This window comes from Choloepus didactylus, chromosome 5 (genome assembly GCF_015220235.1).
Source record: "Choloepus didactylus isolate mChoDid1 chromosome 5, mChoDid1.pri, whole genome shotgun sequence".
NCBI classification, from domain to species: Eukaryota; Metazoa; Chordata; class Mammalia; order Pilosa; family Megalonychidae; genus Choloepus; species Choloepus didactylus.
The window spans coordinates 166,795,417-166,814,683 of record NC_051311.1 but is presented as its reverse complement, the minus strand read 5'-3'; the positions used below and the strand labels follow the sequence as shown (position 1 = coordinate 166,814,683).

The 19,267-nt window shown below is 39.2% G+C and overlaps 1 protein-coding gene across 2 annotated transcripts in view; it reads right to left on the bottom strand.

The window, feature by feature from the left end:
• LOC119534680 (zinc finger protein 596-like) overlaps positions 1-19,076 on the bottom strand; it is a 53,734-nt gene extending 34,658 nt beyond the window's left edge. For both annotated transcript variants that reach the window (XM_037837302.1, XM_037837303.1), the window contains exon 1: positions 18,984-19,076. The gene's annotated coding sequence lies outside the window, so the exon portion shown is untranslated. The remainder of the gene's footprint in view (positions 1-18,983) is intronic.
• Positions 19,077-19,267: the final 191 nt, after the last annotated feature.

Below are 19,267 nucleotides of genomic sequence, written 5' to 3'. Positions count from 1 at the left end.
TCAGCAAAGTGGCAGGATAAAAGATTAATGCATATTAGTCAGTAATGTTCCTATACACTAGTAATGATGTAACTGAAGAGACACTCAACAAAAAAATTCCATTCACAATAGTAACTAAAAAAATCAAGTATCTAGGAATAAACTTAACCAAGGATGTAAAAGACCTCTACACAGAAAATTACAAAACTTTACTAAAATAATAAAAGGGGACCTAAAGAGATGGAAAAATATTCCACATTCATGGATAGGAAGGCTAAACATTGTCCATCTGCCAGGACAGCTAGTAAATAGCCAGGAACAGTCTGAATCAACTGTTTGGGATATTTCAGAGACCAAACCCACATCATATACCAGCTAGGAATGAGTGGATATGAAATTGCAGCAGTGATGCTGTAAGTAAATCCTTCCATGCTGGTGCTCCTACCCAATGGCATGATAGGCTGACTTGAAATCACTCCATGATGAGAAACAGAAGCCCATTCTCCTAGCAGCAAGAAACAGGAACTCAGCCAAGCACCAACTGCGCACTTCATTAATGAATTCAGACTACTGAATCTCAGCTCCAAGCATAAACAAATTTACAATGCAATCAAGAAAGAAACCAGTAGGGCTGTTTCAGCCCCAGATCTAGCAGGAAGGAAGCAGGGCAGATGAAAAAATAGAGGCTTTTGGAATTTGCTGACCTGGAAGTGCTGGAAGAAGGCTTTACCCCAAGAAAATGGGCAGAAAGAGCATGGTACCAACTCCAGCTCTTAACTGTTGAAATGGGGTGCTGGGGTGCAGCTTTGAAAACATCAATTATTTTTTTTTTCCAAAGCAGTCCATTAAATAATGCCTGTGTGGACAATTAAGTTACTGAACAGTGCCATATGCTGGACAATCTGGAAAGTGCAAGAGAAGAGAAAAATATTTTTAAAAAGATGCTCCAGAACCTTTATTAGGAGCACAGGAGCTGGTCTACGAGCCCTGTACAGAAACCCAACCCTATTTTGGCTGAGAAATATGGACAACACAACTGTTAAAGCAGAGCTCTAACAAAAAAAACAGGTTTGGCTGACTGGCAGGAAAGAGAGCACCAGTGGAAGCCAGCAGATCTATATTACCACACACAGTGAACTTGCTGGAGTGCCCAGTGCCTATAACCAATTCCTATGGCAGGCCACAGTAGGTTTCTGATTTTGGAGGAAGACTAGGGGGCAGAGCCAATCTGACAACCGGCTAGTGACAGAAACAAAGATTATAGAGATCCAATGAAACAAACAAGAAAACCCAAGGAAAAAGAGAGAAACCCCCCAGATTAAAGTGATCAGTAAAATCAGATGCCTGGACAGAAACAATCACAAGCCAGACCAGGAAACATGAAGATATGGCCAAATCAAAGTAACAAACTAACACTGCAACCGAGATTCAAGAGTTGAAGCAACTTATTAAAGAAGTTCAAACAAATCTCCTAAATCAAATTGAGTTTAAAGAAAATGTGACAAAAGAGATAAAGGATATAAATAAGACACTGGGTAACAATAAGGAAGAATTCATAAGCCTGAAAAAATAAATAGCAGAACTTATAGGAAAGGCAAAATAGAAGAAATGAAAAACACAATGAAGACGAAAAGAGAAGACTGGCAGAAGCAGAAGAAAGACTAGTGAATAGAGGACAAGCAATCTGAAATCCTCCACACAAAAGAAGAGACGGGGAAAAGAATGGAAAAATATGAACAGGGTCTGAGGGAACTGAATGACAACATGAAGCCCAAAAATATAAGTGACATAGGTATCCCAGAACAAGAGAAGGGAAAAGGGACAGAAAGAGTAACAGAGGAAACAATAATGAAAAATTCCCAACTCTTATGAAAGAAATAAAATTACAGGCCCAAGAAGTGCAGCAGTATCCAACAGAATTGAACCAAACAGACCTACCCCAAAACATTTACTAATCAGATTGTCAAATGCCAAAGACAGAGAATTCTGATAGCAGCAAGAGAAAAGCCATACAGCACATAAAATGGAAGCTCAATAAGACGAAGTGTGGATTTCTCAGTAGAAACCATAGAGGAACAGTTCAGGAACAGGAAACCTCCTCTATAAAACATAATGAAGGAAGTACTACAGATAGGAAAAGACAGAAGAGAGATATTTGGAGAAGAGTATAGAAAAGATACAAGGAGAGAAAAGGAGGGTAAAGATTAGGCATTTAATGCTGAAGGAGTATAGAATGTTGAACATGATTGATTGTATAGATCCAGAAATAAATTTTAAAAAAATACACTAGACGACAACTGAAGTTTATGCGAAGATGGCAAAGTAGGGAGCTCCAGGACTCATTCCTTCCACCAGAACAACTATTATACAAGCAGGAACTGTGTGACTCAACTATTTTGAAACTCCAGAGGCTAGAAGAACACTATACAGCATACAAGACACAGTAAGAGGAAAAGGCTGACAAATTATGGCAAAGGACAGTAAATTACTCACTCCAAACAATATTATCAGTGCCCACCCTCCACTATTGCAGTAAAGGCTGCACTGGGATCCAACCCAGGACTAGTTAACGGGTGAAAGAAAGGGACATAAAAATCCTCTTCCCCAAGGTCAGGGCTGGGTACAACCAATCCCTGATCATGACTTCTGATGAGCAAAGTTGGACTGCTGGTTCCCAGCTCTGAGGACAGCCATTGTTGCAAACCACCCAGACATGGGAGATGGCAGTGGAGACCTAATGATGCTACAATTCCTCAGGGCTGCAGTGGACTGTTAATTGAATGTCTTCATTTGTTGGGAAGGCCAGAAAACTCAGCTGTGGGGGGCCATCAGAGAAACTCTTGATCATCCTGTGCCCCTCCAAAGGGAACTTTGGAGCTGGTCTGTGCCACTTTCATGGGTCCCTGGCCCAGATTTAGCAGGGAAAGACAGACTTGGGAAAGTCCTCTCCAGCGTGCCCTTCTCCCAGAATTTGCCCTCCAGGCAAAAGCAGCTTAAAACAATGAGTATAAAAAATTATAGATGTGCCAACTGGAGCATCAAACACCCAGAAGAGTGAGGTCTATCTCCAGGGAAACAGAGGCGACAACCAAATTCTTGAAAACAGGGTGTGATAATTTGATGCTATAATGTACCCCAGGAGAAGGTCAAGGTTCTTTCAATCCATTTCAGTAGGTGTAGACCTATTGTACATAGACCTTTTGATTAGGTTACTTCAGTTGAGGAGTGCCCCAGGGTGGGTCTTAACCTGCTTACTGGAATCTTTTATGAGAGAATAAAAGCCACAGAGAAGCAAAGAAATGAAACTGAGAAGTCCCCAGAGAAGCTGAGAGATGGAGCAACCATCTGAAGCCCAAAGAAAAGGACCAGCAGACACCATCACATGCCTTCCCTTATGAGAGTGGAGTCCAAACTCACCAGTAGCCAGCCTTCAGAATTGAGATATCATCCTGTTGATGCTTGATTTTGACATTTTTTGTGGCCAAAGAACTATCAATTTTAAGTTAAATCCTCATTGTAAAAGCCAACTCGTATCTGGTGATTGCAACTCATCAGCTTGAGCAAACCAAAACAGATTTTGATACCAGGAGAGTAGAATGCTGTGATTCCAAAATTCCAAAAACACTGGAAAGGCTTTATAAATGGGTAAGAGGGAGATATCTGGAAAAAGTGAGAAGCACTTGCTAGAAAAGCCTACATTGCTTTGAAGAAACCGTTGGTAGGAATATGGATGCTAAAGGTACTTCCAATGAGGCTTTAGACAGAAATGATAAATGTGTCTTTGGAAACAGGAAGAAAGGCAACTCTTATTTTGAAGTGGCAGAGAATTTGTCAAAAAGAGTCCTGATGTCAGATAGGAGGCACAATTTAAAAGTGATGTACTGAAGTTTCCAAATTAAATATGGAAAGTGTGACCTGGCTTCTCCTGGCAGCTTAGAGTAAAATGAGAAAGGAATGGGGTAAGCTGAGAATTCAACTGTTGAGTACAAAGTAACCAGAAATTGATGGTTCGGAAAATTCTAAGCATCCAGAAAATGAGTCCCAAGAGAATAGTACTCCATCTTAGGATTTAACTAAACATGGAACCAGTCATTTCAGTATGAATCAGGACTGTAATGCAGTTATCCAGGAAGGATTTGTGGAAAGTCCTACTGTCCGATGGTTGAGACTGCATGTGAAACCGACATTTTTTTCCCAAGAATTCTATGAACAGAACCACTCCTAGCCTTAACCAAAATGGACAAAAACGGGACAGATTGAAGGAAAAATTACTTTAATGGCAGAATCATGGAAGATGAGGTCTGAGCCAAGGCACCTTGGTGACAGGAAAGTGAACCCACTGATGTCCTTGGAAAGAGTAAGTTCGCCCCAGAACTTGAAGAGGGTGGCCTTCCTGCCCAATGTTCAGGAAGAGTAGTGACACCCCCAGAGTTCTCAGATGCCTGGGGATTGCAGAGACCTTGGCTACCCCATTGTTCAGGAAGACTGCTGCTGCCCCAGGCTTCAGAGAGGCCTGAGCACATACCCTAGGGATTGGGGTGAGTATGGCTACCACCTCATTGAACTGACAGGGTTGAGTCCATGCCCCAGAGATTGTGAGTATTCCAAATGCCATGACAATGCTTGAGGTGGGTGGGGCCTAGAGTTCAGCCATCTCCCCAGTGCATGATAAGGGTAGGGCCAAAAGCATGGTGCTCTCCCTAAGGCGTGGAGATGCTGGAGTCTTCACGCAAGTCTTTGGAGAGAGCAGGGCTGCTGTGCAAGCCCTTGGAAAGGGTGGGGCTGCCACTCCATCAAGCCCTGAGGACAAAACATCATTCTGTAGATGACTCTCAGACCATAAAATTTAATGAATACCTTGAAAGTTTTCAGAACTGTTTGAGACCATGACCCTTGTTTGGTTTAACATTTATCCCATGCCTGTCCCTACTTTGTATATGGAAAGCAGATAATTTGTTCTAAGTTTCACAGGTCTACAACTAGAGGAGAATTGTGCCATAGAACAGACCATACCTGTAACTGATTTTGATGAGACTTTGTAGTTAATATTATTACAGAAATGATTTAAGCATTTTGTGATATTGGGATGGAATTAAAGTATTTTGCATATGGAAAAAATATATGGAATTATAAGAAACCCTGAATAGTTAAGATGATATTGTAAAAGAATAAAATCTGAGGATACCCAATTCTCTATTTCAAAGCACACTACAAATCTACCATCATCAAAATAGTGTGATACTGGCATACAGGTAAAGACATATTCCAGTGGAACAAAGCTGATAGTCCAGACATACACCCATTAATCTATGGTCAATTAAATTCAATCACGACAACAAGATCCTGCCCTCTGGAAACAAACGTGTCTTCACCAAATAGTGGTGAGACAACTGGATATTCACATACAAAGCCTGAAGTTTGATCACTATCTTACGTAATTACCAAAAAAAAAAAAAATGAAATCATTTAGAGAACTAAATGTAAAAGGAAAAACTATGGCACTCTTATAAGAAATGTTCATGACTTTGAATTTGACAATTAATCCTTAGATGACATTAAAAGCACTAGAACAAAAAATAAATAAATTGAACTTCATAAAAATTAAAAACTTTTGTTCATCAAAGGACACTCAAGAAACTGAAAAGGCAAACTACTGAATGGTAGAATAAACTTGCAAATCACATACCTGAGAAGGCCCTAGTATCCAGACTATATATAAAAAAATCTCTTACCACTTAAAAAAAGAGACAAATAATACAGTGATAAATGGGCAAAGGATCTGAATAGACCGTTCAAGGAATATATGTAAATGGCCAATAAGCACATGAAAAGATGTTCAACATCTTTAGTCATAAAGAATAAGCAAATCAACACCACAATGAGACACCACTTCACACCCACCAGGATAGTTTTAATTTTTTGAAAATTTAAAATAATTGTTGGTGAGGAAGTGGAGAAACTAGAACCATTATACACTGCTGGAAGAAATGTACAATGGTGCCACCACTGTGGAAAACATTTGGACAGTTCCTCAATAGGTTTGTACAGATTTAGCAGATGATCCAGCAATTCTACTCCTTGATATATACCCAAAATTGAAAAAAGACAGTTAAATAATTGTTCACAAATATTCACAGCCAGCACTATTCCCAATACCTAACAGGTGGAAAGAAAACAAATTTCTATCTTCTAATGAAGGAATAACCAAAATATGTTATATACATACATTGGACTACTGTTTAGCCAGAAAAAGGAATGAAGTAATAGTACAAGCCATAATATGAACAAATCTCAAAAACATAAGTGAAAGAAACCAGATAAAAAAGATCGTATTTTTAAAAGATTCCATTTACCATGAAATATCCAGAATAGGTAAATCAATAGAGACAGGAAGACTAATGCATGCAATGGGCTGAAGGTGGTGGGTAATGGGGACTGGTTCCTTTGTGGGTTTGAGTTTTCCTTTGGAGCAATTACAATGCCTTGGAACTAGATAAGCTGATGCACAAGACTGTATATGTACTAAACGCCACTGATTTACAGAGTATAAAATGGTTAAATTTATGTTATGTGAATTTCACCTCAATAATAAAATGTGCAGATAAGCCCAACACAGTTACTGCATGATATTTTATTCAAAGAAATCCAATTTTCTCTGGACTGTAGAATATAAACATTTTACTGGTTATATATTAATATAAACATCAACAGTTCTAAATTTTAATAAATATTTATTTTTTAATATTTGTTTTTCATGCAACAAAGAAAAAATATTCAGAGAAATAAAATTAAAATGGCAAATTAAAAAGAAACCCTTGAATTCCTCTCAAATGTCCAATTGTGATCGAAATGGCAACAAATTTATGCCCTGCACTGTGCACTGTATCTCTAATTTCCTCTTATCAAAAACAAGTATAGACTTCCAGGAAGACTGAAGAATAGGACAGGCAGAGCTCATTCCTTCACCATGGAACTACAGAATAGGCAGAAAATGACCAGGACAGCAGTCCCAGGCTACAGGTGACTAGAGAGAGACTTCTACATCATATAGGAAAGACCTGGATGAAAAAGCTGAGAAACTATGGCCAGTTGGGTGAGTTTGTTCAATCATGACCACACCTGGTGCTGCTACTTGCTGGCCGGATCATGTGCAGGAGGAGCAGTGCACTCCCAGTAATGCTGCCAGTTGGGGAGAATATTCCTCTCAGTCCCACAGCCAGCAGTTCAGGAACCAGCCAACTCACTTTATCCACTCAAAGAGACCTTGCTGCAGTACCCAGTGCCTACCACCAATTCCTGAGGCAGGCAACTGCAGGCATCTGGTTTGGGGGTGTCTGGAGGGGGGGGCCCTGCCCTGAGGAGGAGGGGGGATGCAGATCAGAGGTGATCTGACAATTGGCCAGTGAGAGAGACACTCTGGGTCCCAAAGACTCTATGCTTCCCCCACAGAGGCCCGAAGCAATCAGGGAGTGCAGCGGCCAAGAAGCAGGAACAAGGGAGGGAGCCACACTGCAGCACCAGCAGCTCTTCCCCTGCCCCAGAGGCCCACGATGCACTTGTACAAACAGTTAATAACTGAGTGGTATATGCGGGAAAACTACCTATTGCATGTGGTTCGGTTTACCAACACTGCTGTTAAGCAAAATACCAGAGATGGATTGGCTTTTATAAAGGGGGTCTATTTGGTTACACACTTACAGTCTTGAGGCCGCAAAGCGTCTGAGGTAAGGCATCAACAGTACCTTCACTGAAGGATGGCCACTGGTGTCCGGAAAACCTACGTTAGCTCAGAAGCACGTGGCTGGCATCCACTTGCTCCCAAGTTGCTTTTCAAGATGGCATTCTCCAAAATGTTGCTCTTGGGTCATTTTGTCCTCTCATAGCTGCAGTGCCTCTTCAAAATGTGTCTCTCAGTTGCTCTCCAAAACGACACTCTTAGCTGCTCTGAGGTGCTTGTTTGTGAACTCCTTTACATGACGCCAGTGATCCAATTAACATCCACCCTGAATGGGCAGGGTAACACCTCCATGGAAATTAGCCAATCAAATGTTTCACTCACAGAAGTTTGAGTCACATCTCCATGGAAACACTCATTCAAAGAATTCCAATCTAATCAACACTAATATGTCTACCCACACAAGACTGCATCAAAGAACATGGAGTTTTGGGGTACACAGTACATCCAAACTGGCACAGCATGCTACGGACTATACTTAACAGTAATACCTTACTATTCCTTCATCAACAGTAATGTGCACAATACTAGGGGTAAATAATTGGAGAGATAAGGGATATGGGGTGTTCTGGGTTTCCCTTTTTTAGCATGTGTGTCTGTTTTTTCTTTGAAGCAATGAAAATTATCTAAAATTGAGTGCGATGATGACTGCACAACTAAGTGAAGATACTGTGAGACAATGACTGCATACTTTGGATAGAATGTATGGTATGTGAATATATCGCAATAAAACCTATAGATTAAAAAAAAAAACCAAGTGTAAAATTGACTTCCATTTTGCTTATAATATTTTTAACCTGTTCTAGACAGTATTAGTGGCCTCTACCCTACCACTCCCATCCTTCATTCTTCATTTGAGTAACCTCTTTTATTTTTGACACATTATTAGGCATGTAGGAAAATTCATATGAATTCATCTTCCATTTATTTTTATTTCAGAGAATTCCAGTCATTTCTCTGTAGATCCCAGTGTATTAGGTTCTCTGCTGTATCTCCAGAACCTAGAATATTTCCTGGTACACATAATGCAGCCAAAAGGATTTATGAATGAATAAAGGAATGAATGAATTTTCAAAACTGCTCTTCACAACAGTCTCACACATCCAACATCATAAGAGGGTTATAATTTTGAAATTGGTCTGCTATTTCCAATCAAGATGAAAAAGTGAGTGTCCCACAGAATGGAGCACAGACTAGATTAATTATCTGTGTAATTAGGGTGTGACCCCTGGAATACAGCCCTTATTAGGTTTATTGAATGTTTAAAGGACTACAAGACAGAGGTTATATTCACCTTGAGAAGCAGAAGGTGGACAGGGCAGAACTTTGGAAGAAGAGCAAAGCACTGCTTTCCTTTAGAACCTGTCTCAGAACCCACCGAGTCTTACAATTTTTGAGTTCTGATGAGTTCTCCAAACATAGATGTGAACAGGCCTCATTTACTTACACTTTTCTAAATCATGACTATATTCAGACTTTTTAAAATACCAAACCAAGATCCTACATTTTATTGTGTCAACTTTTGCCTTACAATACTCATCTCCTATTTTGACTATCTGTGTCCTTTTTCCATTTTTCTCTTCAATCTATTTCATTACTTTTAATTGCCTCCTCCAAGATTCTAGGTCTTTGCTGTTCAACACAGTAAGCATTGAATACTCGTATGCCAAATGGAGATATTAAATTTAAATTAATTAAATTTAATTAAAACTAGGAAACTGAGTTCTATAGTAGCAACAGTCAAATTTCAAGGGTCAACTAGCTAAACATGGCAAGTGGCTTCAGCAATGGACTGTGCAGATATAGAACATTATCTTCATTGAAGAAAGTACTATTAGGCATGCTGATCTGGTTCCTAGATATTTCTTCTATTTTTTCTATTTATAAATTTTTTTTTTTTTTGCTTTGCTCTTTTAATTTCCTTCTGTCTTTCTCCAAATAATGTTTTATTGTATTTGTTTTAACTTCTTAAGGTAGGGGGACTAATATCATTTAATTATTTAATTAATATAAGTATTTTTCACAATGTAGGACCAATAATTTTCCTAGGAATATTGGTTTCGCTTTGTGACTTTCACAATTTTATGTAACATATTCAACTGTTAGTACTGCTTTCATAATGTACATTTTAAAAATTTGTGCCATGTATATATAGAAGTTTTCTCATTAATTTTCAGTTCCTAAATTGTATTTTCTGTTTCTAACTACTTTGCAATTTTATTTCCTTTTAAATAGGGAATATTTGTTACCCCTTTCCAATTTTTGAGGTTTTCTTCCTCCTTATTTTTATGAACCATTTGTTTGCTGGATTCGTGAGCTCTTTAAAGACAGATGTTCTTTTATGGGATATGGCACTTTCATATATATATTTGTTGAAATGCGGAATTCATTCTTTTTTATTCCGAGAGAGCAGCAACGGTTTTTACTGTTAAAACAAGAGACACAAGCATAACAGATGATAAAAACTTAAGCAGGCCCAAGGTGGAGTCCCTCATGCTAAGCCCATGTCAGCAAACCAGCTTATTTGAGTTCCAGTCTCTTATAAGTGCTCTTCCCAGAACATGAAGTCTGAGAACCAACCATAACTTACCAGATCCCTTTTTCTTCAGTAGCTCAGTTCCTCTAAGTCAAGGCAAAATCAAGTAAGAAAAACTATGCTGTACCTATCAATAAGGTTAATTTCTTTAAAACTAACTTGTTCTGCTTATATATGGCTTGCAATTGTGGTCAGTCTTTGGCGCTCCCTTCCATTTTATGGATTGGATATTGCCTAATTCATGAATTTATTCATTAATAAAATGTGAGATCCAGAGGCAGGGCAAGATGGCAGCATATAGAGGCGTGGAATTTAGTTAGTCCTCCAAAGCAACTAGTAAATAGCCAGGAACAACTAGTATATAGTGTGGAACAACTGTTGGGGGACATCTGTGACTGCATCCATGTCGTCCACCATCCTGGAATGTGTGGAATGGCTGAGACTGCAGCATACAACTGCAAGCAAAGCTCCCCAAACTGCAGAGCTGGTGCCCCTCCCCCTCCAGCATGGCAGGTTGAGCTGAAATATTTTCCTCTGGAAAAAAGAAGCTGATTACCTAGAGCAAGGGGAAATAACTCAACCAAGTTCCAATTGTCGTTTTAATCAACAACTTTGGACTACTGAATACAAGCTACAAGCACAGATAAACCTGGAGCAAATGGGAGGTTCCTCCCAGCAGAGGAAGCAGGCTGACAGAAAAACAAATACATAAATAAACAAAAACACAGGCTTTGGGGGACAGTTGAGCTCAGAACACTAGAAAATGGCTATATCCCAAGAAAAGGGGATCAGAGAACCAGGTACCAACACTGGTCAACGGGTGAAACTGGGAGGCAGGGTACTGGCTCTGAAAAGGGGCTTTTGCTCCTTTTCCTTTTTTTCCCTCATTCTAAGCAGCTCATTAGAGAATGCCTCAGGCATTTTCAATTGTCAGCCCTGATCCAGGCAAAGGTAGACTTAACAGAGTCAGAGAGATAAAGGAGGAATTCAAGTATAGAAGATACTCCCTGAAGGTGTATCGTCCCTAAAAAAAAGAGGGGGTCAGGCCAAGTTCAAGTGGAAACACTCCTTCAGAGAATTAAGACCCCAGGACCAGGGTTGAAAAAAAAAACACATACAACTTCAGCTTGGCTTCTGACACCCTCGGTCCCTGGCCAGGACAGGGTCCACTGAGAATTGCAGGGACTGCACCTTTTTACACGGCAGCGGGGGAGGGGGAGGCTTCAGGCTGTCAAGTGCCACCTGCTGGAAAGGATAGGAAAAGTACTGAGTCTGGAGGCCTCACAGGAAAGTCTGACAACCTGCTCCTAAGGGAAACCTGAAGCTGACTGCACGTTCCTCCCAAGACCTGGGCCTGACTGGTCAGGGAGAGTCTGACTGGAGTAATCAAAGAAACCAGAGGCCTAGACAACAAAAACTATGATCACATTATGAAAAAAAAAAGATATGACCCGGTTAAAGAAACAAACTTACACTTCAACTGAGATACAGGAATTACAACAACTAATTATTAATCAAACAACTATCCTAAATCAATCCAAAATTCAAAAATCAACAAGTTGAGGGAAGATATGGCAAAAGAGATGAAGGATATAAAGAAGACACTGGGCAAACAAAAGAAAGAACTTGAAAGTTTGAAAAAACAATTGGAAGAACTAATGGGAATGAAAGGCACAACACAACAAATGAAAAACACAATGGAGACAACAGTAGCAGATTTCAAGAGGCAGAAGAAAAGATTCATGAGCTGGAGGACAGGACATCTGAAAGCCTACACACAAAAGAACAGATATAATGTACACTAAAGTAATACACAAAAATTCAATTAATTAAAATTACTTCTGAGTGACTTGACAAAAAGAGCGATAGAGAGAGAGAGGGAGAGAGAGAGAGAGAACAGATAGGGAAATATGAGCAGCATCTCAGGGAACTGAATGACAACTTGAAGTGCATGAATGTAAGTGACATAGGTGTCCCAGAAGAAGAGAAGGAAAAAAAAGGCAGAAAGAGTAATGGAGTAAATAATCACTGAAAGTGTCCCATCTCTTATGAAAGACATAAAATTACAGAGCCAAGAAGCACAGCATAGTCCCAAACAGAATAAATCCAAATATACCTACACCAAGACACTTAATAATCAGATTATCAAATGTCAAAGACAAAGAGAGAATTCTGAAAGCAGCAACAGAAACGCAATCTATCACATATAAGGGAAACTCCGTAAGACTAGGTGTTGATTTCTTAGTAGAAACCATAGAGGTAAGAAGGCAGTGGTATCATTTTAAGATACTATAGGAGAAAAACTGCCAATCAAGAGTTCTCTATCTGGCAAAACTGTCCTTCAAATATGAGGGAGAGTTTAAAATATTCCCAGACAAACTGACACTGAGAGAGCTTGTGAACAAGAAACCTGCTCTGAAGGAAATACTAAAGGGAGCACTACAGGCATATAGGAAAAGACAGGAGAGAAAGGTTAGGAGCACAACATTGGGTGATGATAGCACAATAATGTAAGAACACTGAACAAAGATGACTGTGAGTAAGATTGAAGAGGAAGGTTAAGGGGCATGGAGGACAACAAAAAAAAAGACAGAAGATGAAGACTGAGAATCTGTAACTTAGTGACTACCTAGAGTGGTCAATGATTGTGATTAAATGTACAAACATGTTTTTATGTGAGGAAGAACAAATAAATGTCAACATTGAAAGGTATTAAAAATGGGGTGGTATTGGGGAAAAATACAATCAATGCAAACTAGAATTTATAGTTAACAGTAACACTGTAATATGCTTCCATTAATTGTAACAAAGGCAATACACCAAAGTTAATGTCTATAAGAGCAGTATATAAGGGAGGGGTACAGGATTACTGGCATTGGTGTTGATGTCTGACTTTTGTATTGTATTGTATTTTAATTTTTTTGGTGATTTTTTAGTTGTCTTTTTTTTTTTTTCTCTCTTTTCTTTTTCCTTTTTTCACCTCTTCCTCTTTGTGGAAGAAATGGAAATGTCTGTATATAGATAGTGCTAGTGAAAGCATAACTATGTGATTATACAAGGAACAACTGACTGTTTACTTAGCAGGGAATGTATGGTGTATGAATAAAACCACCTAAAAAATAAACAAGAATACAAGTGCTAAAGAAAATGTGGAGAAAGGGATGTACCTAATCATCATTGGTGGGGAAGTAGAATGCTGCAGCCCATCTGGAGGGTAGCGTGGTGTTTCCACAGGAAGCTAAGCATGGGGTTGCCATATGGTCCTGCAACTTGGTTACTGGGTATACACCTGGAAGAACTGAAAAGAGGAACACAAATGGACATTTGCACAGTGGGGTTTATGGTGTCACTATTTACAATTTTCAGTGGACAGAGGTGGCCTAAGGGCACACCAACTGATGAATGGAATGGCTAACTGTGGTGTATATATTCAATGGAATACTGAGCTGCTACACAAAGGCATGAAGTTGTGAGGTGAATAAACAATGAGGACAGTACATTGAATGAAATAAACCAGAAATCAAAAGACAGACATTATAATGCCTCACAGACCAACTATAATGTGCAAGCTCTGAGTATTGAGTCTGAGAGCACTGGGTATCAGGGGAAGGCTTATTGTAAAGTTTCCTAGGTTGTAAGCTCTTGCAACAGTTACATCTATTTCTGAATTGTAATGGTTATTTCTAAATTCTGAGATGCTGAGCTCTTTGTGTATAATCTGGTTGGTTCCTGAACTGTGTGGATCTGTGTGACACATGAGAGTCAGAGCCAGAGTCCAGCAGCTACAAATGTCAGCACTACCCTATACAGCAAATTTTAAGGAGTCTGAAAGAAGAGATCAGACATCAACTAAAGATATGAATAAAAGGCCTTGGTTAGGACTAAGGTAAATTAGGCTAAAGGGTAAAGATGATATTGACAGTGTTTTAAAACTTCAATTTCTGTGTGAGACCAAAGGAAGAGATGTTTTTAGGTGCAAAATCTATACATTTTGTAACACACTATATAATTTAACTTGTATGGTCAGTTTATTCAAACAACATAATTACATGGAATGTTGAATAGGAAGTGAAATCTGGTTGGTTTGTACAGGTTAGTGTTAAGACCCAATAATCCCACAGTAATTTAGACAGAGAACAAAGATGTATTTGCAAAGCCCCCTTGAGGGACTGGGAGAAAATGTGGGAACATTAAATTTCCCAACCTGGGGAATTAATGATATTGGGGGCTACCAATTTAGAAGGCCGAGACCTCAATCTTGGGGCTTGCCCTTATGAAACTTCTTACTGCAAAGGAGAGGCTAAGCCTACTTAAAATTGTGCCTAAGGGTCACCCCCAGAGAACCTCTTTTGTTGCTCAGATGTGGCCTCTCTCTCTATACCAACTCTGCAGGTAAAACTCACTGCCCTCCCCTCTATGTAGGTCATGACTCCCAGGGATGTAAATCTCCCTGGCAATGTGGGACAGGACTTGCAGAGATGAGCTTGGCCCTGCTATCACAGGATTAAGAAAGCCTTCTTGGATCAAAAGGGGGAAGAGAAAGGAAACAAAATAAAGATTCAGTAGCTGATACATCTTAAATAGAGTCGAGAGGTCATTCTGGAGGTTATTCTTATGCATTATATAGATATCGCATTTTAGTTCTTAGTGTATGGGAACAGCTAGAAGGAAATACCTGAAACTGTTAAACTACAACCCAGTAGCCTTTATTCTTGAAGATGACTGTATAACTATATAGCTTACACTGCGTGACCATGGGACTGTGAAAACTTTGCGGCTCCCATTCCCTCTATACAGTGTGTGGACAGAAGAACAGAAAAAAATTAAATGCATAATAGGGAGAGATGGGGGATATATGATGTCTTCGGTGTTTTTTTTTTAGGTTAACTTTTATTCCTATTCTTTTCTGTGTTTGGTAATGAAAATGTTCAAAAATTGATTGTGGTGATGACTGCACAAATATAATAATGGTACTGTGAACAACTGATTTTACACTGTGGATGAATGTATAGTATGTGAATATATCTCAAAAAAACTGAATTTACCAAAAAAAATGTAAGATCCAAAAACTTAACTTCCTGTGGATTTCTTTTTTTTTTTTTGGCTTTTTATTTTTTGACAGTTTTAGTGATGACAAGAGGATCTGAAGGCAACTGCTGAGGACTCTGGAGGCTAGACAGAAGTTGGTAACAACTGAACCCTGTCCTACCCACTCTCTCCAAGGTTTATGGGTAAGTCCCTCTCATGTCTAAGGTCCACTCTTTTTGTATTTGAGCTCTCTGATCTCACCAGCTTTCAGCCCAAAGGTTAACAGGTCAACCTTACTGATGAGAAAGATCAAATTTGGAGCTTGAATCCCTAACCTTTTAGTGCAGTCCACAGTTTCATTTTTGTTACTGCTAGTTACTTTGCCTGTGCACCAGGTAAGAAATGAGAAGACAAAGATGGAATCCTTGAACTCTTAAAATTTTGACTCTCCACCCTCTGGCACTGTGGCATTTACATGTTCAAAAATGAGAGGTTTAGAAGCTGTGACTATCTAACAAAATGGCAACATCTCACCAAAGACAACTTAGAATTTCAATGTCCATTAAGGGAAATATCACAAATAGACAAAATTAATCATCTCAGAAATGAACTCCTAAACCAAACAGTAAAACAGGATGCCAGATTATATTAAGAAATTGCAACATTCTAAAATTCTTTCATTAAAGGATTCTTTGCAAAAGGAAAATGACAAATTGAAAGTTCATGACATTTATGTTTTAATGTCTGATTAACAGCTTATAAGCTCTCTATTTGTCTTTTGGTAGGTTTGGTGCATGGTATTTTCCTACTTCCAAATGTTACTACCAAATTATCCATATCCAAAAGAATGAAAGAGGATCCCAATCTTATACCTTACACAAAAATTAACTGAAAATGGATCAAAGACATAAACATTAGAGCTAACACCATAAAACTCTTAGAAGACAATACAGGGAAGTATCTTAAAGATCTTGGTAGGAGATGGTTTCCTGGCATTAAACCAACAGCACGAGCAATGAAAAGTAGAAACAGATAAATGGGATCTCCTCAAAACTGAATACTTTTGTTCATCAAAGGACTCTGTCAAGAAAGTAAAAAGGCAGCATACTCAACAGGAGAAAATATTTGGAAACCACATATCCGATAGGGGGTTAATACCAGAATATACAAAGAGAAACTACAACTCAACAATAAAAAGAGAGAAATCCAATTTAAAAATGGGCAGAAGACATGGACAGACACATTTCCAAAGAGGAAATACAAAGGGCTAAAAAGCACGTGAAAAGATAATAAACTTCACTAGCTATCAGGGAAATGCAAACCAAAACCACAATGAGATACCATTTCACGCCTACCAGAATGGCCTTTACCCACAAAAAAAAAAAAAAGGCAGAAAACTACAAGTGCTGGGAAGGATGTGGAAAACTGATACACTTATTCACTGTTGGTGAGAATGTAAAATTGTGCAGCCACTCTGCAAGGCAGTTTGGCAGGTCCTCAGGAGGCTATGTATAGAACTGCCATTTTATCCAGCAATCCCGTTACCAGATATGCATTCAGAAGAACTGAAAGCAGAAGCATGAATACACATTTGCACACCAATGTTTATATGCAGTGTTCACAACTGACAACAGATAGAAACAGTCCAAATGTCCATCAACAGATGAGTGGATAAACAAACTGTGGTATATACGTATGATGGAATACTATGCAGCTGTAAGAAGGAATAAAGTCATGATGCATGCAACAACATGGATGAACATCATGTTGAGCAAAATAAGCCAGAAACAAAAGGACAAATATTGCAGGGTGTCACTACTATGAACTAACTATAATGAGCAAACTCTCAGAGTTCAATTCAAGAATACAGATTATTAGGAAATAGAGGTTTGAGAAGGGACGATTGATACTTAAGAGTACAGAATGTTCAATAAGGTTGAATGTAAATGTTCGGAAATGGTTAGTACAATAGTCTGTGATGTTAGCACAATAATGGAACTGTAATTAAGAAAGCTGAGACTGAGTATGGTTGAAAAAGGAAGACTAGGGTTCTGTGGGTCACCAGAAGGAAAGCTAGAGGAGAAAACCTGAGACTGTACAACTTAGCAAAACCTAGTGTGGACAATGACAGTGGCTAATTGTAAAAATAAAAGTAAGTTCTTACACCAACCAGAACATGCACACATCATTATTAGAAGGTGCTAATAATAGGATGGTTTATGGGAAAAATACAGTTAATGCAAACTAATGTCTCTAGTTAACAATAACATTGTAATGTTCTTTCATTAACTTTTATTAACAAAGCACTAGACCAAAGCTAAACAGGGGGATAGAAAAGGTACGAGATTATTTTTTTCAGAAGAAATGAGAATGTTCAATATTGACTGTGGTGCTGAATGCATTAACTAAGTGATCATACCAAGAGCCAATGAATATACACTTAGAATGGATTGTGTGGTGTATGAATAAAACTGTTAAAAAAGAGAGAGAAAGGATGAAGTGAATGGTAGTATAAATTATATTTTCATCTTAAATATAAGTGAAACCTATGGCCCATACAAATTAGAAAAGGTTATCAGATTACTAGTATCTGGAAAATGATCCAGATATTTCTACCCTTAATTACACAGTTATTTTTGTCATCAATAAGAAGGGAAATCCCCCATCCCAAGCAACATCAAACCTAATCTCAGAGAAATGATGAGGACTGTAACTCCTAGAACCCGGATGTCAGGATCTTTCAAAATGGGAACTGGCTGAGGTAAATGAAATGCAAATCTGAAATGTAAAGGAGAATAGGGTGCTTCTGTACTAGGTCTCTCAAAACCTTTTCATTGCAAAAGTTGAGTCTGTATGATCTGCGGCAAAGTTGAGGACTGAATGCACAGGTTAGAGTTTTGGGGTGACTTGGCCTTTCTATGCTCTTATTTTCCACTCTGTGAAGTGGGAACAGTAAGAGGACCTACCTATTACTTAAGCTGATAACCGCTGAACCTGTGAGACTCCCTGAGGATGACTGAGTAGCAACTTTTATTAAACTGCCAGAATTGGTCATGTTGCTTACCCTCTTTGCCTAAGATTTCTCATCTATCAATGTAAATAATAATTATGATTATCTCCTATGTAATATTTTGTGAGAAATAATGAGTCAGTAAATTCAAAGTACATAAAATTTTGTCTGATGTACATAGGTTTCAAGCAAGATTTGTTATGCCCTAATAACCCTCCCCATGCTTTCAAAATAAAAGGTTAATTGCCATTTGGGAAATTTTTATCAAATGAGCAAAACATAAGCAAACTGATAACCATAAGGAACAAATGAACTAGAAATCCAACAGACCAATACTAGTACCTTCAATCATCTAGAACATGTAAGAGATTGCTCAGTTTTCCTAACACGTATCTTTTTGAAATCTTAATGCACTATCATTAGAACCGCAACATCTCTACAACTTGATTTTCACTAACTGAAAATAAAATAATGTAATTTAAAACTTTTACCTGGTATCCGCGGAGAGTGTTGCCAGCGCACTGCTGCCCAGCGCCCGCCCCCACCACCATTCTCCAGCGGCGAAGGGGCGCGTGGGCTCAGACGGGCTCGGGTAGCGGCCGCCGCACCTCTGCGGGCCCTCCGCGCCCCCGGCCAGGCAGACGAACCGCTCCCGCCACCCGAGAGGGGGTCCGCGGTAACGGCGACTCACTTACCAGAGCTGCAGTCGCTGTCCGGTATTTTGTTAATCGCGACCGCCAGACACACGTTCCTTTTGCAGTCTCGGGGACCTGGCCACAGGAGAAAGCTTCCGGGCGTTCGGAACTATCGCGATAAAAAGCCTTTCTTCCGGCAACGTGGGAGGAGAAAGGCACTTGTTTCCGGTATTGTCCACCACTCTCACCAGTGAGTTGGGGAAATGAACCGGCATCCCCTTCCGGCGCTGAAGGACTCGGCTCCGCCGCAGAAGGCCAGCTCCGTAAGCTATCAAGGAGACAAA